Raw genomic sequence first — 20766 nt, 5'->3', positions numbered from 1 at the left:
ATTAGGGTTTGGGGATGATGAAAGGGCTTTCTACGGGTAAGGATGGCAAAGGGTGGCAGTGACGGAAAGTCAGGCAACCTGTCCTGTCCGTCTTTTTGTATCGTGAATTGGAAAGACTGCAAGGGGGAGGGGAGTTGCTTGCGCCCTAAAGGAGGAGTTATTCAGATTCATTGCAGTGGGCGGCGGCTGCAAAACGCACCATTCTTCTTGTTTTGGCTCTGCAAAGCAGCCTTTTCAAGGGTTGGCTTGGGTGACAAAATGTCTTGTGTAGGCGTGGGTTTGTCTCCCTCTCGCTCTCTCTCCCTAAGATGTGTCCGGCATAGGCCAGGGTGCCACTCGAGGCCCAAACCAATTCTGGTTATCGCTTCTCGGCCTTTTGGCTAAGATCAAGTGTAGTATCTGTTCTTATCAGTTTAATATCTGATACGTCCCCTATCTGGGGACCATATATTAAATGGATTTTTAGAACAGGGAGATGGAAAAAGAGCTTGCTCTGTCCACTCCACGCATTGACCTGGTATTGCAGTACCTCCAGGAACGGTGCACCCCTTCTTAACCCAGTTTCCAAAAGCAGAACTCAATTCACCTGATTCATATTAGCCCGATTTAATGAATTGGAAGAAAGCATACGTCTTCATATGCACCTCAATTTGGCCCATTCACTTTTCACACTTCCTCCTTTTGTTTTTTATCTTTCACACTTTTGACTTTCTTTATTCATCCAAATAGCAAACTCATCACCACTCAACCTGACCAACTCGGCTATGTCCCCGTGCTGCAGTTCTCTGTCTTATCTAGATCATTTGCAATTGAATGGAATAGATCCCTTTTGGACAAAGTGGATTCACCTGCTGCTGCAGTGACCACAGGTGTGATAACATCTAGAATTGGCATCTGGTGCGATCTCTCCGCTTCCACTCCAAAGAAAGTTACCTGTTTATTCCTATCATGCATTGGTTTTTGGGGTTTTCTTTGAGTAATGATGATCTCTTTAGTAGTCTGTTGGCGCCCTCTCCTGGAGGAATAGTTTGCTTGCTCTTGGACATTCTAAAAGAGAGGTCATGATAGACATTGAGCTTCTGAGCTCAATTGGGGACAGTCATGGGTGATGAATGTTTGCAACCTACTGCGAAGCCTCATACCGCAATATAAGGAACGTCAAATACTAAGAAAGGGCGGCCTATGAAAGAATTACTACTTTCAATAAGTACACTTAAACGGCTAATTGGGAATAGAAAAACTGTAAAAAGCCCTCTGAGAAAGCCCCCCTCTAACCTTTGATAGTAAGCTTTTCTGTAGTCTGCCTGTTGATGTATTTTCCGTTTGAACTGTGCACAACATGAAGAGACGGAACACTGGCGGCTTGTCACAATGCCCCCCGATGACATCACAATAGCGCTGCTGCCTAGAAAACAAGCTGCGCAGAAGAAGTTGTTCTTTGGGTGGGAGGGTGGGCTAGTGGAAGGAGGGGGCAATCTCTTTTTTTCCCGGGTGGTAGGGGGATGACAGGAGAAGGGAAGCGGGTGGTGAGAAAGGTACAGAGGGCAGGGTTTGGGGGCTGGGAAGGAAAGGGAAAAGATTAGGGTTTGGGGATGATGAAAGGGCTTTCTACGGGTAAGGATGGCAAAGGGTGGCAGTGACGGAAAGTCAGGCAACCTGTCCTGTCCGTCTTTTTGTATCGTGAATTGGAAAGACTGCAAGGGGGAGGGGAGTTGCTTGCGCCCTAAAGGAGGAGTTATTCAGATTCATTGCAGTGGGCGGCGGCTGCAAAACGCACCATTCTTCTTGTTTTGGCTCTGCAAAGCAGCCTTTTCAAGGGTTGGCTTGGGTGACAAAATGTCTTGTGTAGGCGTGGGTTTGTCTCCCTCTCGCTCTCTCTCCCTAAGATGTGTCCGGCATAGGCCAGGGTGCCACTCGAGGCCCAAACCAATTCTGGTTATCGCTTCTCGGCCTTTTGGCTAAGATCAAGTGTAGTATCTGTTCTTATCAGTTTAATATCTGATACGTCCCCTATCTGGGGACCATATATTAAATGGATTTTTAGAACAGGGAGATGGAAAAAGAGCTTGCTCTGTCCACTCCACGCATTGACCTGGTATTGCAGTACCTCCAGGAACGGTGCACCCCTTCTTAACCCAGTTTCCAAAAGCAGAACTCAATTCACCTGATTCATATTAGCCCGATTTAATGAATTGGAAGAAAGCATACGTCTTCATATGCACCTCAATTTGGCCCATTCACTTTTCACACTTCCTCCTTTTGTTTTTTATCTTTCACACTTTTGACTTTCTTTATTCATCCAAATAGCAAACTCATCACCACTCAACCTGACCAACTCGGCTATGTCCCCGTGCTGCAGTTCTCTGTCTTATCTAGATCATTTGCAATTGAATGGAATAGATCCCTTTTGGACAAAGTGGATTCACCTGCTGCTGCAGTGACCACAGGTGTGATAACATCTAGAATTGGCATCTGGTGCGATCTCTCCGCTTCCACTCCAAAGAAAGTTACCTGTTTATTCCTATCATGCATTGGTTTTTGGGGTTTTCTTTGAGTAATGATGATCTCTTTAGTAGTCTGTTGGCGCCCTCTCCTGGAGGAATAGTTTGCTTGCTCTTGGACATTCTAAAAGAGAGGTCATGATAGACATTGAGCTTCTGAGCTCAATTGGGGACAGTCATGGGTGATGAATGTTTGCAACCTACTGCAAAGCCTCATACCGCAATATAAGGAACGTCAAATACTAAGAAAGGGCGGCCTATGAAAGAATTACTACTTTCAATAAGTACACTTAAACGGCTAATTGGGAATAGAAAAACTGTAAAAAGCCCTCTGAGAAAGCCCCCCTCTAACCTTTGATAGTAAGCTTTTCTGTAGTCTGCCTGTTGATGTATTTTCCGTTTGAACTGTGCACAACATGAAGAGACGGAACACTGGCGGCTTGTCACAATGCCCCCCGATGACATCACAATAGCGCTGCTGCCTAGAAAACAAGCTGCGCAGAAGAAGTTGTTCTTTGGGTGGGAGGGTGGGCTAGTGGAAGGAGGGGGCAATCTCTTTTTTTCCCGGGTGGTAGGGGGATGACAGGAGAAGGGAAGCGGGTGGTGAGAAAGGTACAGAGGGCAGGGTTTGGGGGCTGGGAAGGAAAGGGAAAAGATTAGGGTTTGGGGATGATGAAAGGGCTTTCTACGGGTAAGGATGGCAAAGGGTGGCAGTGACGGAAAGTCAGGCAACCTGTCCTGTCCGTCTTTTTGTATCGTGAATTGGAAAGACTGCAAGGGGGAGGGGAGTTGCTTGCGCCCTAAAGGAGGAGTTATTCAGATTCATTGCAGTGGGCGGCGGCTGCAAAACGCACCATTCTTCTTGTTTTGGCTCTGCAAAGCAGCCTTTTCAAGGGTTGGCTTGGGTGACAAAATGTCTTGTGTAGGCGTGGGTTTGTCTCCCTCTCGCTCTCTCTCCCTAAGATGTGTCCGGCATAGGCCAGGGTGCCACTCGAGGCCCAAACCAATTCTGGTTATCGCTTCTCGGCCTTTTGGCTAAGATCAAGTGTAGTATCTGTTCTTATCAGTTTAATATCTGATACGTCCCCTATCTGGGGACCATATATTAAATGGATTTTTAGAACAGGGAGATGGAAAAAGAGCTTGCTCTGTCCACTCCACGCATTGACCTGGTATTGCAGTACCTCCAGGAACGGTGCACCCCTTCTTAACCCAGTTTCCAAAAGCAGAACTCAATTCACCTGATTCATATTAGCCCGATTTAATGAATTGGAAGAAAGCATACGTCTTCATATGCACCTCAATTTGGCCCATTCACTTTTCACACTTCCTCCTTTTGTTTTTTATCTTTCACACTTTTGACTTTCTTTATTCATCCAAATAGCAAACTCATCACCACTCAACCTGACCAACTCGGCTATGTCCCCGTGCTGCAGTTCTCTGTCTTATCTAGATCATTTGCAATTGAATGGAATAGATCCCTTTTGGACAAAGTGGATTCACCTGCTGCTGCAGTGACCACAGGTGTGATAACATCTAGAATTGGCATCTGGTGCGATCTCTCCGCTTCCACTCCAAAGAAAGTTACCTGTTTATTCCTATCATGCATTGGTTTTTGGGGTTTTCTTTGAGTAATGATGATCTCTTTAGTAGTCTGTTGGCGCCCTCTCCTGGAGGAATAGTTTGCTTGCTCTTGGACATTCTAAAAGAGAGGTCATGATAGACATTGAGCTTCTGAGCTCAATTGGGGACAGTCATGGGTGATGAATGTTTGCAACCTACTGCGAAGCCTCATACCGCAATATAAGGAACGTCAAATACTAAGAAAGGGCGGCCTATGAAAGAATTACTACTTTCAATAAGTACACTTAAACGGCTAATTGGGAATAGAAAAACTGTAAAAAGCCCTCTGAGAAAGCCCCCCTCTAACCTTTGATAGTAAGCTTTTCTGTAGTCTGCCTGTTGATGTATTTTCCGTTTGAACTGTGCACAACATGAAGAGACGGAACACTGGCGGCTTGTCACAATGCCCCCCGATGACATCACAATAGCGCTGCTGCCTAGAAAACAAGCTGCGCAGAAGAAGTTGTTCTTTGGGTGGGAGGGTGGGCTAGTGGAAGGAGGGGGCAATCTCTTTTTTTCCCGGGTGGTAGGGGGATGACAGGAGAAGGGAAGCGGGTGGTGAGAAAGGTACAGAGGGCAGGGTTTGGGGGCTGGGAAGGAAAGGGAAAAGATTAGGGTTTGGGGATGATGAAAGGGCTTTCTACGGGTAAGGATGGCAAAGGGTGGCAGTGACGGAAAGTCAGGCAACCTGTCCTGTCCGTCTTTTTGTATCGTGAATTGGAAAGACTGCAAGGGGGAGGGGAGTTGCTTGCGCCCTAAAGGAGGAGTTATTCAGATTCATTGCAGTGGGCGGCGGCTGCAAAACGCACCATTCTTCTTGTTTTGGCTCTGCAAAGCAGCCTTTTCAAGGGTTGGCTTGGGTGACAAAATGTCTTGTGTAGGCGTGGGTTTGTCTCCCTCTCGCTCTCTCTCCCTAAGATGTGTCCGGCATAGGCCAGGGTGCCACTCGAGGCCCAAACCAATTCTGGTTATCGCTTCTCGGCCTTTTGGCTAAGATCAAGTGTAGTATCTGTTCTTATCAGTTTAATATCTGATACGTCCCCTATCTGGGGACCATATATTAAATGGATTTTTAGAACAGGGAGATGGAAAAAGAGCTTGCTCTGTCCACTCCACGCATTGACCTGGTATTGCAGTACCTCCAGGAACGGTGCACCCCTTCTTAACCCAGTTTCCAAAAGCAGAACTCAATTCACCTGATTCATATTAGCCCGATTTAATGAATTGGAAGAAAGCATACGTCTTCATATGCACCTCAATTTGGCCCATTCACTTTTCACACTTCCTCCTTTTGTTTTTTATCTTTCACACTTTTGACTTTCTTTATTCATCCAAATAGCAAACTCATCACCACTCAACCTGACCAACTCGGCTATGTCCCCGTGCTGCAGTTCTCTGTCTTATCTAGATCATTTGCAATTGAATGGAATAGATCCCTTTTGGACAAAGTGGATTCACCTGCTGCTGCAGTGACCACAGGTGTGATAACATCTAGAATTGGCATCTGGTGCGATCTCTCCGCTTCCACTCCAAAGAAAGTTACCTGTTTATTCCTATCATGCATTGGTTTTTGGGGTTTTCTTTGAGTAATGATGATCTCTTTAGTAGTCTGTTGGCGCCCTCTCCTGGAGGAATAGTTTGCTTGCTCTTGGACATTCTAAAAGAGAGGTCATGATAGACATTGAGCTTCTGAGCTCAATTGGGGACAGTCATGGGTGATGAATGTTTGCAACCTACTGCGAAGCCTCATACCGCAATATAAGGAACGTCAAATACTAAGAAAGGGCGGCCTATGAAAGAATTACTACTTTCAATAAGTACACTTAAACGGCTAATTGGGAATAGAAAAACTGTAAAAAGCCCTCTGAGAAAGCCCCCCTCTAACCTTTGATAGTAAGCTTTTCTGTAGTCTGCCTGTTGATGTATTTTCCGTTTGAACTGTGCACAACATGAAGAGACGGAACACTGGCGGCTTGTCACAATGCCCCCCGATGACATCACAATAGCGCTGCTGCCTAGAAAACAAGCTGCGCAGAAGAAGTTGTTCTTTGGGTGGGAGGGTGGGCTAGTGGAAGGAGGGGGCAATCTCTTTTTTTCCCGGGTGGTAGGGGGATGACAGGAGAAGGGAAGCGGGTGGTGAGAAAGGTACAGAGGGCAGGGTTTGGGGGCTGGGAAGGAAAGGGAAAAGATTAGGGTTTGGGGATGATGAAAGGGCTTTCTACGGGTAAGGATGGCAAAGGGTGGCAGTGACGGAAAGTCAGGCAACCTGTCCTGTCCGTCTTTTTGTATCGTGAATTGGAAAGACTGCAAGGGGGAGGGGAGTTGCTTGCGCCCTAAAGGAGGAGTTATTCAGATTCATTGCAGTGGGCGGCGGCTGCAAAACGCACCATTCTTCTTGTTTTGGCTCTGCAAAGCAGCCTTTTCAAGGGTTGGCTTGGGTGACAAAATGTCTTGTGTAGGCGTGGGTTTGTCTCCCTCTCGCTCTCTCTCCCTAAGATGTGTCCGGCATAGGCCAGGGTGCCACTCGAGGCCCAAACCAATTCTGGTTATCGCTTCTCGGCCTTTTGGCTAAGATCAAGTGTAGTATCTGTTCTTATCAGTTTAATATCTGATACGTCCCCTATCTGGGGACCATATATTAAATGGATTTTTAGAACAGGGAGATGGAAAAAGAGCTTGCTCTGTCCACTCCACGCATTGACCTGGTATTGCAGTACCTCCAGGAACGGTGCACCCCTTCTTAACCCAGTTTCCAAAAGCAGAACTCAATTCACCTGATTCATATTAGCCCGATTTAATGAATTGGAAGAAAGCATACGTCTTCATATGCACCTCAATTTGGCCCATTCACTTTTCACACTTCCTCCTTTTGTTTTTTATCTTTCACACTTTTGACTTTCTTTATTCATCCAAATAGCAAACTCATCACCACTCAACCTGACCAACTCAGCTATGTCCCCGTGCTGCAGTTCTCTGTCTTATCTAGATCATTTGCAATTGAATGGAATAGATCCCTTTTGGACAAAGTGGATTCACCTGCTGCTGCAGTGACCACAGGTGTGATAACATCTAGAATTGGCATCTGGTGCGATCTCTCCGCTTCCACTCCAAAGAAAGTTACCTGTTTATTCCTATCATGCATTGGTTTTTGGGGTTTTCTTTGAGTAATGATGATCTCTTTAGTAGTCTGTTGGCGCCCTCTCCTGGAGGAATAGTTTGCTTGCTCTTGGACATTCTAAAAGAGAGGTCATGATAGACATTGAGCTTCTGAGCTCAATTGGGGACAGTCATGGGTGATGAATGTTTGCAACCTACTGCGAAGCCTCATACCGCAATATAAGGAACGTCAAATACTAAGAAAGGGCGGCCTATGAAAGAATTACTACTTTCAATAAGTACACTTAAACGGCTAATTGGGAATAGAAAAACTGTAAAAAGCCCTCTGAGAAAGCCCCCCTCTAACCTTTGATAGTAAGCTTTTCTGTAGTCTGCCTGTTGATGTATTTTCCGTTTGAACTGTGCACAACATGAAGAGACGGAACACTGGCGGCTTGTCACAATGCCCCCCGATGACATCACAATAGCGCTGCTGCCTAGAAAACAAGCTGCGCAGAAGAAGTTGTTCTTTGGGTGGGAGGGTGGGCTAGTGGAAGGAGGGGGCAATCTCTTTTTTTCCCGGGTGGTAGGGGGATGACAGGAGAAGGGAAGCGGGTGGTGAGAAAGGTACAGAGGGCAGGGTTTGGGGGCTGGGAAGGAAAGGGAAAAGATTAGGGTTTGGGGATGATGAAAGGGCTTTCTACGGGTAAGGATGGCAAAGGGTGGCAGTGACGGAAAGTCAGGCAACCTGTCCTGTCCGTCTTTTTGTATCGTGAATTGGAAAGACTGCAAGGGGGAGGGGAGTTGCTTGCGCCCTAAAGGAGGAGTTATTCAGATTCATTGCAGTGGGCGGCGGCTGCAAAACGCACCATTCTTCTTGTTTTGGCTCTGCAAAGCAGCCTTTTCAAGGGTTGGCTTGGGTGACAAAATGTCTTGTGTAGGCGTGGGTTTGTCTCCCTCTCGCTCTCTCTCCCTAAGATGTGTCCGGCATAGGCCAGGGTGCCACTCGAGGCCCAAACCAATTCTGGTTATCGCTTCTCGGCCTTTTGGCTAAGATCAAGTGTAGTATCTGTTCTTATCAGTTTAATATCTGATACGTCCCCTATCTGGGGACCATATATTAAATGGATTTTTAGAACAGGGAGATGGAAAAAGAGCTTGCTCTGTCCACTCCACGCATTGACCTGGTATTGCAGTACCTCCAGGAACGGTGCACCCCTTCTTAACCCAGTTTCCAAAAGCAGAACTCAATTCACCTGATTCATATTAGCCCGATTTAATGAATTGGAAGAAAGCATACGTCTTCATATGCACCTCAATTTGGCCCATTCACTTTTCACACTTCCTCCTTTTGTTTTTTATCTTTCACACTTTTGACTTTCTTTATTCATCCAAATAGCAAACTCATCACCACTCAACCTGACCAACTCGGCTATGTCCCCGTGCTGCAGTTCTCTGTCTTATCTAGATCATTTGCAATTGAATGGAATAGATCCCTTTTGGACAAAGTGGATTCACCTGCTGCTGCAGTGACCACAGGTGTGATAACATCTAGAATTGGCATCTGGTGCGATCTCTCCGCTTCCACTCCAAAGAAAGTTACCTGTTTATTCCTATCATGCATTGGTTTTTGGGGTTTTCTTTGAGTAATGATGATCTCTTTAGTAGTCTGTTGGCGCCCTCTCCTGGAGGAATAGTTTGCTTGCTCTTGGACATTCTAAAAGAGAGGTCATGATAGACATTGAGCTTCTGAGCTCAATTGGGGACAGTCATGGGTGATGAATGTTTGCAACCTACTGCGAAGCCTCATACCGCAATATAAGGAACGTCAAATACTAAGAAAGGGCGGCCTATGAAAGAATTACTACTTTCAATAAGTACACTTAAACGGCTAATTGGGAATAGAAAAACTGTAAAAAGCCCTCTGAGAAAGCCCCCCTCTAACCTTTGATAGTAAGCTTTTCTGTAGTCTGCCTGTTGATGTATTTTCCGTTTGAACTGTGCACAACATGAAGAGACGGAACACTGGCGGCTTGTCACAATGCCCCCCGATGACATCACAATAGCGCTGCTGCCTAGAAAACAAGCTGCGCAGAAGAAGTTGTTCTTTGGGTGGGAGGGTGGGCTAGTGGAAGGAGGGGGCAATCTCTTTTTTTCCCGGGTGGTAGGGGGATGACAGGAGAAGGGAAGCGGGTGGTGAGAAAGGTACAGAGGGCAGGGTTTGGGGGCTGGGAAGGAAAGGGAAAAGATTAGGGTTTGGGGATGATGAAAGGGCTTTCTACGGGTAAGGATGGCAAAGGGTGGCAGTGACGGAAAGTCAGGCAACCTGTCCTGTCCGTCTTTTTGTATCGTGAATTGGAAAGACTGCAAGGGGGAGGGGAGTTGCTTGCGCCCTAAAGGAGGAGTTATTCAGATTCATTGCAGTGGGCGGCGGCTGCAAAACGCACCATTCTTCTTGTTTTGGCTCTGCAAAGCAGCCTTTTCAAGGGTTGGCTTGGGTGACAAAATGTCTTGTGTAGGCGTGGGTTTGTCTCCCTCTCGCTCTCTCTCCCTAAGATGTGTCCGGCATAGGCCAGGGTGCCACTCGAGGCCCAAACCAATTCTGGTTATCGCTTCTCGGCCTTTTGGCTAAGATCAAGTGTAGTATCTGTTCTTATCAGTTTAATATCTGATACGTCCCCTATCTGGGGACCATATATTAAATGGATTTTTAGAACAGGGAGATGGAAAAAGAGCTTGCTCTGTCCACTCCACGCATTGACCTGGTATTGCAGTACCTCCAGGAACGGTGCACCCCTTCTTAACCCAGTTTCCAAAAGCAGAACTCAATTCACCTGATTCATATTAGCCCGATTTAATGAATTGGAAGAAAGCATACGTCTTCATATGCACCTCAATTTGGCCCATTCACTTTTCACACTTCCTCCTTTTGTTTTTTATCTTTCACACTTTTGACTTTCTTTATTCATCCAAATAGCAAACTCATCACCACTCAACCTGACCAACTCGGCTATGTCCCCGTGCTGCAGTTCTCTGTCTTATCTAGATCATTTGCAATTGAATGGAATAGATCCCTTTTGGACAAAGTGGATTCACCTGCTGCTGCAGTGACCACAGGTGTGATAACATCTAGAATTGGCATCTGGTGCGATCTCTCCGCTTCCACTCCAAAGAAAGTTACCTGTTTATTCCTATCATGCATTGGTTTTTGGGGTTTTCTTTGAGTAATGATGATCTCTTTAGTAGTCTGTTGGCGCCCTCTCCTGGAGGAATAGTTTGCTTGCTCTTGGACATTCTAAAAGAGAGGTCATGATAGACATTGAGCTTCTGAGCTCAATTGGGGACAGTCATGGGTGATGAATGTTTGCAACCTACTGCGAAGCCTCATACCGCAATATAAGGAACGTCAAATACTAAGAAAGGGCGGCCTATGAAAGAATTACTACTTTCAATAAGTACACTTAAACGGCTAATTGGGAATAGAAAAACTGTAAAAAGCCCTCTGAGAAAGCCCCCCTCTAACCTTTGATAGTAAGCTTTTCTGTAGTCTGCCTGTTGATGTATTTTCCGTTTGAACTGTGCACAACATGAAGAGACGGAACACTGGCGGCTTGTCACAATGCCCCCCGATGACATCACAATAGCGCTGCTGCCTAGAAAACAAGCTGCGCAGAAGAAGTTGTTCTTTGGGTGGGAGGGTGGGCTAGTGGAAGGAGGGGGCAATCTCTTTTTTTCCCGGGTGGTAGGGGGATGACAGGAGAAGGGAAGCGGGTGGTGAGAAAGGTACAGAGGGCAGGGTTTGGGGGCTGGGAAGGAAAGGGAAAAGATTAGGGTTTGGGGATGATGAAAGGGCTTTCTACGGGTAAGGATGGCAAAGGGTGGCAGTGACGGAAAGTCAGGCAACCTGTCCTGTCCGTCTTTTTGTATCGTGAATTGGAAAGACTGCAAGGGGGAGGGGAGTTGCTTGCGCCCTAAAGGAGGAGTTATTCAGATTCATTGCAGTGGGCGGCGGCTGCAAAACGCACCATTCTTCTTGTTTTGGCTCTGCAAAGCAGCCTTTTCAAGGGTTGGCTTGGGTGACAAAATGTCTTGTGTAGGCGTGGGTTTGTCTCCCTCTCGCTCTCTCTCCCTAAGATGTGTCCGGCATAGGCCAGGGTGCCACTCGAGGCCCAAACCAATTCTGGTTATCGCTTCTCGGCCTTTTGGCTAAGATCAAGTGTAGTATCTGTTCTTATCAGTTTAATATCTGATACGTCCCCTATCTGGGGACCATATATTAAATGGATTTTTAGAACAGGGAGATGGAAAAAGAGCTTGCTCTGTCCACTCCACGCATTGACCTGGTATTGCAGTACCTCCAGGAACGGTGCACCCCTTCTTAACCCAGTTTCCAAAAGCAGAACTCAATTCACCTGATTCATATTAGCCCGATTTAATGAATTGGAAGAAAGCATACGTCTTCATATGCACCTCAATTTGGCCCATTCACTTTTCACACTTCCTCCTTTTGTTTTTTATCTTTCACACTTTTGACTTTCTTTATTCATCCAAATAGCAAACTCATCACCACTCAACCTGACCAACTCGGCTATGTCCCCGTGCTGCAGTTCTCTGTCTTATCTAGATCATTTGCAATTGAATGGAATAGATCCCTTTTGGACAAAGTGGATTCACCTGCTGCTGCAGTGACCACAGGTGTGATAACATCTAGAATTGGCATCTGGTGCGATCTCTCCGCTTCCACTCCAAAGAAAGTTACCTGTTTATTCCTATCATGCATTGGTTTTTGGGGTTTTCTTTGAGTAATGATGATCTCTTTAGTAGTCTGTTGGCGCCCTCTCCTGGAGGAATAGTTTGCTTGCTCTTGGACATTCTAAAAGAGAGGTCATGATAGACATTGAGCTTCTGAGCTCAATTGGGGACAGTCATGGGTGATGAATGTTTGCAACCTACTGCGAAGCCTCATACCGCAATATAAGGAACGTCAAATACTAAGAAAGGGCGGCCTATGAAAGAATTACTACTTTCAATAAGTACACTTAAACGGCTAATTGGGAATAGAAAAACTGTAAAAAGCCCTCTGAGAAAGCCCCCCTCTAACCTTTGATAGTAAGCTTTTCTGTAGTCTGCCTGTTGATGTATTTTCCGTTTGAACTGTGCACAACATGAAGAGACGGAACACTGGCGGCTTGTCACAATGCCCCCCGATGACATCACAATAGCGCTGCTGCCTAGAAAACAAGCTGCGCAGAAGAAGTTGTTCTTTGGGTGGGAGGGTGGGCTAGTGGAAGGAGGGGGCAATCTCTTTTTTTCCCGGGTGGTAGGGGGATGACAGGAGAAGGGAAGCGGGTGGTGAGAAAGGTACAGAGGGCAGGGTTTGGGGGCTGGGAAGGAAAGGGAAAAGATTAGGGTTTGGGGATGATGAAAGGGCTTTCTACGGGTAAGGATGGCAAAGGGTGGCAGTGACGGAAAGTCAGGCAACCTGTCCTGTCCGTCTTTTTGTATCGTGAATTGGAAAGACTGCAAGGGGGAGGGGAGTTGCTTGCGCCCTAAAGGAGGAGTTATTCAGATTCATTGCAGTGGGCGGCGGCTGCAAAACGCACCATTCTTCTTGTTTTGGCTCTGCAAAGCAGCCTTTTCAAGGGTTGGCTTGGGTGACAAAATGTCTTGTGTAGGCGTGGGTTTGTCTCCCTCTCGCTCTCTCTCCCTAAGATGTGTCCGGCATAGGCCAGGGTGCCACTCGAGGCCCAAACCAATTCTGGTTATCGCTTCTCGGCCTTTTGGCTAAGATCAAGTGTAGTATCTGTTCTTATCAGTTTAATATCTGATACGTCCCCTATCTGGGGACCATATATTAAATGGATTTTTAGAACAGGGAGATGGAAAAAGAGCTTGCTCTGTCCACTCCACGCATTGACCTGGTATTGCAGTACCTCCAGGAACGGTGCACCCCTTCTTAACCCAGTTTCCAAAAGCAGAACTCAATTCACCTGATTCATATTAGCCCGATTTAATGAATTGGAAGAAAGCATACGTCTTCATATGCACCTCAATTTGGCCCATTCACTTTTCACACTTCCTCCTTTTGTTTTTTATCTTTCACACTTTTGACTTTCTTTATTCATCCAAATAGCAAACTCATCACCACTCAACCTGACCAACTCGGCTATGTCCCCGTGCTGCAGTTCTCTGTCTTATCTAGATCATTTGCAATTGAATGGAATAGATCCCTTTTGGACAAAGTGGATTCACCTGCTGCTGCAGTGACCACAGGTGTGATAACATCTAGAATTGGCATCTGGTGCGATCTCTCCGCTTCCACTCCAAAGAAAGTTACCTGTTTATTCCTATCATGCATTGGTTTTTGGGGTTTTCTTTGAGTAATGATGATCTCTTTAGTAGTCTGTTGGCGCCCTCTCCTGGAGGAATAGTTTGCTTGCTCTTGGACATTCTAAAAGAGAGGTCATGATAGACATTGAGCTTCTGAGCTCAATTGGGGACAGTCATGGGTGATGAATGTTTGCAACCTACTGCGAAGCCTCATACCGCAATATAAGGAACGTCAAATACTAAGAAAGGGCGGCCTATGAAAGAATTACTACTTTCAATAAGTACACTTAAACGGCTAATTGGGAATAGAAAAACTGTAAAAAGCCCTCTGAGAAAGCCCCCCTCTAACCTTTGATAGTAAGCTTTTCTGTAGTCTGCCTGTTGATGTATTTTCCGTTTGAACTGTGCACAACATGAAGAGACGGAACACTGGCGGCTTGTCACAATGCCCCCCGATGACATCACAATAGCGCTGCTGCCTAGAAAACAAGCTGCGCAGAAGAAGTTGTTCTTTGGGTGGGAGGGTGGGCTAGTGGAAGGAGGGGGCAATCTCTTTTTTTCCCGGGTGGTAGGGGGATGACAGGAGAAGGGAAGCGGGTGGTGAGAAAGGTACAGAGGGCAGGGTTTGGGGGCTGGGAAGGAAAGGGAAAAGATTAGGGTTTGGGGATGATGAAAGGGCTTTCTACGGGTAAGGATGGCAAAGGGTGGCAGTGACGGAAAGTCAGGCAACCTGTCCTGTCCGTCTTTTTGTATCGTGAATTGGAAAGACTGCAAGGGGGAGGGGAGTTGCTTGCGCCCTAAAGGAGGAGTTATTCAGATTCATTGCAGTGGGCGGCGGCTGCAAAACGCACCATTCTTCTTGTTTTGGCTCTGCAAAGCAGCCTTTTCAAGGGTTGGCTTGGGTGACAAAATGTCTTGTGTAGGCGTGGGTTTGTCTCCCTCTCGCTCTCTCTCCCTAAGATGTGTCCGGCATAGGCCAGGGTGCCACTCGAGGCCCAAACCAATTCTGGTTATCGCTTCTCGGCCTTTTGGCTAAGATCAAGTGTAGTATCTGTTCTTATCAGTTTAATATCTGATACGTCCCCTATCTGGGGACCATATATTAAATGGATTTTTAGAACAGGGAGATGGAAAAAGAGCTTGCTCTGTCCACTCCACGCATTGACCTGGTATTGCAGTACCTCCAGGAACGGTGCACCCCTTCTTAACCCAGTTTCCAAAAGCAGAACTCAATTCACCTGATTCATATTAGCCCGATTTAATGAATTGGAAGAAAGCATACGTCTTCATATGCACCTCAATTTGGCCCATTCACTTTTCACACTTCCTCCTTTTGTTTTTTATCTTTCACACTTTTGACTTTCTTTATTCATCCAAATAGCAAACTCATCACCACTCAACCTGACCAACTCGGCTATGTCCCCGTGCTGCAGTTCTCTGTCTTATCTAGATCATTTGCAATTGAATGGAATAGATCCCTTTTGGACAAAGTGGATTCACCTGCTGCTGCAGTGACCACAGGTGTGATAACATCTAGAATTGGCATCTGGTGCGATCTCTCCGCTTCCACTCCAAAGAAAGTTACCTGTTTATTCCTATCATGCATTGGTTTTTGGGGTTTTCTTTGAGTAATGATGATCTCTTTAGTAGTCTGTTGGCGCCCTCTCCTGGAGGAATAGTTTGCTTGCTCTTGGACATTCTAAAAGAGAGGTCATGATAGACATTGAGCTTCTGAGCTCAATTGGGGACAGTCATGGGTGATGAATGTTTGCAACCTACTGCGAAGCCTCATACCGCAATATAAGGAACGTCAAATACTAAGAAAGGGCGGCCTATGAAAGAATTACTACTTTCAATAAGTACACTTAAACGGCTAATTGGGAATAGAAAAACTGTAAAAAGCCCTCTGAGAAAGCCCCCCTCTAACCTTTGATAGTAAGCTTTTCTGTAGTCTGCCTGTTGATGTATTTTCCGTTTGAACTGTGCACAACATGAAGAGACGGAACACTGGCGGCTTGTCACAATGCCCCCCGATGACATCACAATAGCGCTGCTGCCTAGAAAACAAGCTGCGCAGAAGAAGTTGTTCTTTGGGTGGGAGGGTGGGCTAGTGGAAGGAGGGGGCAATCTCTTTTTTTCCCGGGTGGTAGGGGGATGACAGGAGAAGGGAAGCGGGTGGTGAGAAAGGTACAGAGGGCAGGGTTTGGGGGCTGGGAAGGAAAGGGAAAAGATTAGGGTTTGGGGATGATGAAAGGGCTTTCTACGGGTAAGGATGGCAAAGGGTGGCAGTGACGGAAAGTCAGGCAACCTGTCCTGTCCGTCTTTTTGTATCGTGAATTGGAAAGACTGCAAGGGGGAGGGGAGTTGCTTGCGCCCTAAAGGAGGAGTTATTCAGATTCATTGCAGTGGGCGGCGGCTGCAAAACGCACCATTCTTCTTGTTTTGGCTCTGCAAAGCAGCCTTTTCAAGGGTTGGCTTGGGTGACAAAATGTCTTGTGTAGGCGTGGGTTTGTCTCCCTCTCGCTCTCTCTCCCTAAGATGTGTCCGGCATAGGCCAGGGTGCCACTCGAGGCCCAAACCAATTCTGGTTATCGCTTCTCGGCCTTTTGGCTAAGATCAAGTGTAGTATCTGTTCTTATCAGTTTAATATCTGATACGTCCCCTATCTGGGGACCATATATTAAATGGATTTTTAGAACAGGGAGATGGAAAAAGAGCTTGCTCTGTCCACTCCACGCATTGACCTGGTATTGCAGTACCTCCAGGAACGGTGCACCCCTTCTTAACCCAGTTTCCAAAAGCAGAACTCAATTCACCTGATTCATATTAGCCCGATTTAATGAATTGGAAGAAAGCATACGTCTTCATATGCACCTCAATTTGGCCCATTCACTTTTCACACTTCCTCCTTTTGTTTTTTATCTTTCACACTTTTGACTTTCTTTATTCATCCAAATAGCAAACTCATCACCACTCAACCTGACCAACTCGGCTATGTCCCCGTGCTGCAGTTCTCTGTCTTATCTAGATCATTTGCAATTGAATGGAATAGATCCCTTTTGGACAAAGTGGATTCACCTGCTGCTGCAGTGACCACAGGTGTGATAACATCTAGAATTGGCATCTGGTGCGATCTCTCCGCTTCCACTCCAAAGAAAGTTACCTGTTTATTCCTATCATGCATTGGTTTTTGGGGTTTTCTTTGAGTAATGATGATCTCTTTAGTAGTCTGTTGGCGCCCTCTCCTGGAGGAATAGTTTGCTTGCTCTTGGACATTCTAAAAGAGAGGTCATGATAGACATTGAGCTTCTGAGCTCAATTGGGGACAGTCATGGGTGATGAATGTTTGCAACCTACTGCGAAGCCTCATACCGCAATATAAGGAACGTCAAATACTAAGAAAGGGCGGCCTATGAAAGAATTACTACTTTCAATAAGTACACTTAAACGGCTAATTGGGAATAGAAAAACTGTAAAAAGCCCTCTGAGAAAGCCCCCCTCTAACCTTTGATAGTAAGCTTTTCTGTAGTCTGCCTGTTGATGTATTTTCCGTTTGAACTGTGCACAACATGAAGAGACGGAACACTGGCGGCTTGTCACAATGCCCCCCGATGACATCACAATAGCGCTGCTGCCTAGAAAACAAGCTGCGCAGAAGAAGTTGTTCTTTGGGTGGGAGGGTGGGCTAGTGGAAGGAGGGGGCAATCTCTTTTTTTCCCGGGTGGTAGGGGGATGACAGGAGAAGGGAAGCGGGTGGTGAGAAAGGTACAGAGGGCAGGGTTTGGGGGCTGGGAAGGAAAGGGAAAAGATTAGGGTTTGGGGATGATGAAAGGGCTTTCTACGGGTAAGGATGGCAAAGGGTGGCAGTGACGGAAAGTCAGGCAACCTGTCCTGTCCGTCTTTTTGTATCGTGAATTGGAAAGACTGCAAGGGGGAGGGGAGTTGCTTGCGCCCTAAAGGAGGAGTTATTCAGATTCATTGCAGTGGGCGGCGGCTGCAAAACGCACCATTCTTCTTGTTTTGGCTCTGCAAAGCAGCCTTTTCAAGGGTTGGCTTGGGTGACAAAATGTCTTGTGTAGGCGTGGGTTTGTCTCCCTCTCGCTCTCTCTCCCTAAGATGTGTCCGGCATAGGCCAGGGTGCCACTCGAGGCCCAAACCAATTCTGGTTATCGCTTCTCGGCCTTTTGGCTAAGATCAAGTGTAGTATCTGTTCTTATCAGTTTAATATCTGATACGTCCCCTATCTGGGGACCATATATTAAATGGATTTTTAGAACAGGGAGATGGAAAAAGAGCTTGCTCTGTCCACTCCACGCATTGACCTGGTATTGCAGTACCTCCAGGAACGGTGCACCCCTTCTTAACCCAGTTTCCAAAAGCAGAACTCAATTCACCTGATTCATATTAGCCCGATTTAATGAATTGGAAGAAAGCATACGTCTTCATATGCACCTCAATTTGGCCCATTCACTTTTCACACTTCCTCCTTTTGTTTTTTATCTTTCACACTTTTGACTTTCTTTATTCATCCAAATAGCAAACTCATCACCACTCAACCTGACCAACTCGGCTATGTCCCCGTGCTGCAGTTCTCTGTCTTATCTAGATCATTTGCAATTGAATGGAATAGATCCCTTTTGGACAAAGTGGATTCACCTGCTGCTGCAGTGACCACAGGTGTGATAACATCTAGAATTGGCATCTGGTGCGATCTCTCCGCTTCCACTCCAAAGAAAGTTACCTGTTTATTCCTATCATGCATTGGTTTTTGGGGTTTTCTTTGAGTAATGATGATCTCTTTAGTAGTCTGTTGGCGCCCTCTCCTGGAGGAATAGTTTGCTTGCTCTTGGACATTCTAAAAGAGAGGTCATGATAGACATTGAGCTTCTGAGCTCAATTGGGGACAGTCATGGGTGATGAATGTTTGCAACCTACTGCGAAGCCTCATACCGCAATATAAGGAACGTCAAATACTAAGAAAGGGCGGCCTATGAAAGAATTACTACTTTCAATAAGTACACTTAAACGGCTAATTGGGAATAGAAAAACTGTAAAAAGCCCTCTGAGAAAGCCCCCCTCTAACCTTTGATAGTAAGCTTTTCTGTAGTCTGCCTGTTGATGTATTTTCCGTTTGAACTGTGCACAACATGAAGAGACGGAACACTGGCGGCTTGTCACAATGCCCCCCGATGACATCACAATAGCGCTGCTGCCTAGAAAACAAGCTGCGCAGAAGAAGTTGTTCTTTGGGTGGGAGGGTGGGCTAGTGGAAGGAGGGGGCAATCTCTTTTTTTCCCGGGTGGTAGGGGGATGACAGGAGAAGGGAAGCGGGTGGTGAGAAAGGTACAGAGGGCAGGGTTTGGGGGCTGGGAAGGAAAGGGAAAAGATTAGGGTTTGGGGATGATGAAAGGGCTTTCTACGGGTAAGGATGGCAAAGGGTGGCAGTGACGGAAAGTCAGGCAACCTGTCCTGTCCGTCTTTTTGTATCGTGAATTGGAAAGACTGCAAGGGGGAGGGGAGTTGCTTGCGCCCTAAAGGAGGAGTTATTCAGATTCATTGCAGTGGGCGGCGGCTGCAAAACGCACCATTCTTCTTGTTTTGGCTCTGCAAAGCAGCCTTTTCAAGGGTTGGCTTGGGTGACAAAATGTCTTGTGTAGGCGTGGGTTTGTCTCCCTCTCGCTCTCTCTCCCTAAGATGTGTCCGGCATAGGCCAGGGTGCCACTCGAGGCCCAAACCAATTCTGGTTATCGCTTCTCGGCCTTTTGGCTAAGATCAAGTGTAGTATCTGTTCTTATCAGTTTAATATCTGATACGTCCCCTATCTGGGGACCATATATTAAATGGATTTTTAGAACAGGGAGATGGAAAAAGAGCTTGCTCTGTCCACTCCACGCATTGACCTGGTATTGCAGTACCTCCAGGAACGGTGCACCCCTTCTTAACCCAGTTTCCAAAAGCAGAACTCAATTCACCTGATTCATATTAGCCCGATTTAATGAATTGGAAGAAAGCATACGTCTTCATATGCACCTCAATTTGGCCCATTCACTTTTCACACTTCCTCCTTTTGTTTTTTATCTTTCACACTTTTGACTTTCTTTATTCATCCAAATAGCAAACTCATCACCACTCAACCTGACCAACTCGGCTATGTCCCCGTGCTGCAGTTCTCTGTCTTATCTAGATCATTTGCAATTGAATGGAATAGATCCCTTTTGGACAAAGTGGATTCACCTGCTGCTGCAGTGACCACAGGTGTGATAACATCTAGAATTGGCATCTGGTGCGATCTCTCCGCTTCCACTCCAAAGAAAGTTACCTGTTTATTCCTATCATGCATTGGTTTTTGGGGTTTTCTTTGAGTAATGATGATCTCTTTAGTAGTCTGTTGGCGCCCTCTCCTGGAGGAATAGTTTGCTTGCTCTTGGACATTCTAAAAGAGAGGTCATGATAGACATTGAGCTTCTGAGCTCAATTGGGGACAGTCATGGGTGATGAATGTTTGCAACCTACTGCGAAGCCTCATACCGCAATATAAGGAACGTCAAATACTAAGAAAGGGCGGCCTATGAAAGAATTACTACTTTCAATAAGTACACTTAAACGGCTAATTGGGAATAGAAAAACTGTAAAAAGCCCTCTGAGAAAGCCCCCCTCTAACCTTTGATAGTAAGCTTTTCTGTAGTCTGCCTGTTGATGTATTTTCCGTTTGAACTGTGCACAACATGAAGAGACGGAACACTGGCGGCTTGTCACAATGCCCCCCGATGACATCACAATAGCGCTGCTGCCTAGAAAACAAGCTGCGCAGAAGAAGTTGTTCTTTGGGTGGGAGGGTGGGCTAGTGGAAGGAGGGGGCAATCTCTTTTTTTCCCGGGTGGTAGGGGGATGACAGGAGAAGGGAAGCGGGTGGTGAGAAAGGTACAGAGGGCAGGGTTTGGGGGCTGGGAAGGAAAGGGAAAAGATTAGGGTTTGGGGATGATGAAAGGGCTTTCTACGGGTAAGGATGGCAAAGGGTGGCAGTGACGGAAAGTCAGGCAACCTGTCCTGTCCGTCTTTTTGTATCGTGAATTGGAAAGACTGCAAGGGGGAGGGGAGTTGCTTGCGCCCTAAAGGAGGAGTTATTCAGATTCATTGCAGTGGGCGGCGGCTGCAAAACGCACCATTCTTCTTGTTTTGGCTCTGCAAAGCAGCCTTTTCAAGGGTTGGCTTGGGT

At 46.4% G+C, this 20766-nt stretch overlaps 13 non-coding genes across 13 annotated transcripts; all 13 read left to right on the top strand.

The window, feature by feature from the left end:
• The first annotated feature begins 360 nt into the window (after positions 1-360).
• On the top strand, positions 361-551 carry LOC142270368 (U2 spliceosomal RNA). Its single transcript, XR_012735677.1, has one exon. It is a non-coding gene; the product is annotated as a U2 spliceosomal RNA (small nuclear RNA).
• A 1387-nt stretch (positions 552-1938) lies between these two features.
• LOC142270367 (U2 spliceosomal RNA) lies at positions 1939-2129 on the top strand. Its single transcript, XR_012735676.1, has one exon. It is a non-coding gene; the product is annotated as a U2 spliceosomal RNA (small nuclear RNA).
• Positions 2130-3516: 1387 nt separating this feature from the next.
• On the top strand, positions 3517-3707 carry LOC142270366 (U2 spliceosomal RNA). The gene has a single exon (XR_012735675.1). It is a non-coding gene; the product is annotated as a U2 spliceosomal RNA (small nuclear RNA).
• A 1387-nt stretch (positions 3708-5094) lies between these two features.
• LOC142270365 (U2 spliceosomal RNA) lies at positions 5095-5285 on the top strand. Its single transcript, XR_012735674.1, has one exon. It is a non-coding gene; the product is annotated as a U2 spliceosomal RNA (small nuclear RNA).
• A 1387-nt stretch (positions 5286-6672) lies between these two features.
• LOC142270364 (U2 spliceosomal RNA) lies at positions 6673-6863 on the top strand. The gene has a single exon (XR_012735673.1). It is a non-coding gene; the product is annotated as a U2 spliceosomal RNA (small nuclear RNA).
• A 1387-nt stretch (positions 6864-8250) lies between these two features.
• On the top strand, positions 8251-8441 carry LOC142270362 (U2 spliceosomal RNA). Its single transcript, XR_012735671.1, has one exon. It is a non-coding gene; the product is annotated as a U2 spliceosomal RNA (small nuclear RNA).
• A 1387-nt stretch (positions 8442-9828) lies between these two features.
• LOC142270361 (U2 spliceosomal RNA) lies at positions 9829-10019 on the top strand. Its single transcript, XR_012735670.1, has one exon. It is a non-coding gene; the product is annotated as a U2 spliceosomal RNA (small nuclear RNA).
• Positions 10020-11406: 1387 nt separating this feature from the next.
• LOC142270359 (U2 spliceosomal RNA) lies at positions 11407-11597 on the top strand. Its single transcript, XR_012735669.1, has one exon. It is a non-coding gene; the product is annotated as a U2 spliceosomal RNA (small nuclear RNA).
• A 1387-nt stretch (positions 11598-12984) lies between these two features.
• LOC142270358 (U2 spliceosomal RNA) lies at positions 12985-13175 on the top strand. The gene has a single exon (XR_012735668.1). It is a non-coding gene; the product is annotated as a U2 spliceosomal RNA (small nuclear RNA).
• Positions 13176-14562: 1387 nt separating this feature from the next.
• Positions 14563-14753, top strand: LOC142270357 (U2 spliceosomal RNA). The gene has a single exon (XR_012735667.1). It is a non-coding gene; the product is annotated as a U2 spliceosomal RNA (small nuclear RNA).
• Positions 14754-16140: 1387 nt separating this feature from the next.
• LOC142270356 (U2 spliceosomal RNA) lies at positions 16141-16331 on the top strand. Its single transcript, XR_012735666.1, has one exon. It is a non-coding gene; the product is annotated as a U2 spliceosomal RNA (small nuclear RNA).
• A 1387-nt stretch (positions 16332-17718) lies between these two features.
• LOC142270355 (U2 spliceosomal RNA) lies at positions 17719-17909 on the top strand. Its single transcript, XR_012735665.1, has one exon. It is a non-coding gene; the product is annotated as a U2 spliceosomal RNA (small nuclear RNA).
• Positions 17910-19296: 1387 nt separating this feature from the next.
• Positions 19297-19487, top strand: LOC142270354 (U2 spliceosomal RNA). The gene has a single exon (XR_012735664.1). It is a non-coding gene; the product is annotated as a U2 spliceosomal RNA (small nuclear RNA).
• Positions 19488-20766: the final 1279 nt, after the last annotated feature.

This window comes from Anomaloglossus baeobatrachus, unplaced genomic scaffold (assembly GCF_048569485.1).
Source record: "Anomaloglossus baeobatrachus isolate aAnoBae1 unplaced genomic scaffold, aAnoBae1.hap1 Scaffold_3267, whole genome shotgun sequence".
In the NCBI taxonomy this organism is placed as follows: domain Eukaryota; kingdom Metazoa; phylum Chordata; class Amphibia; order Anura; family Aromobatidae; genus Anomaloglossus; species Anomaloglossus baeobatrachus.
The sequence above is the reverse complement of the archived record's forward strand: the minus strand, read 5'-3'. Positions and strand labels throughout refer to the sequence as shown.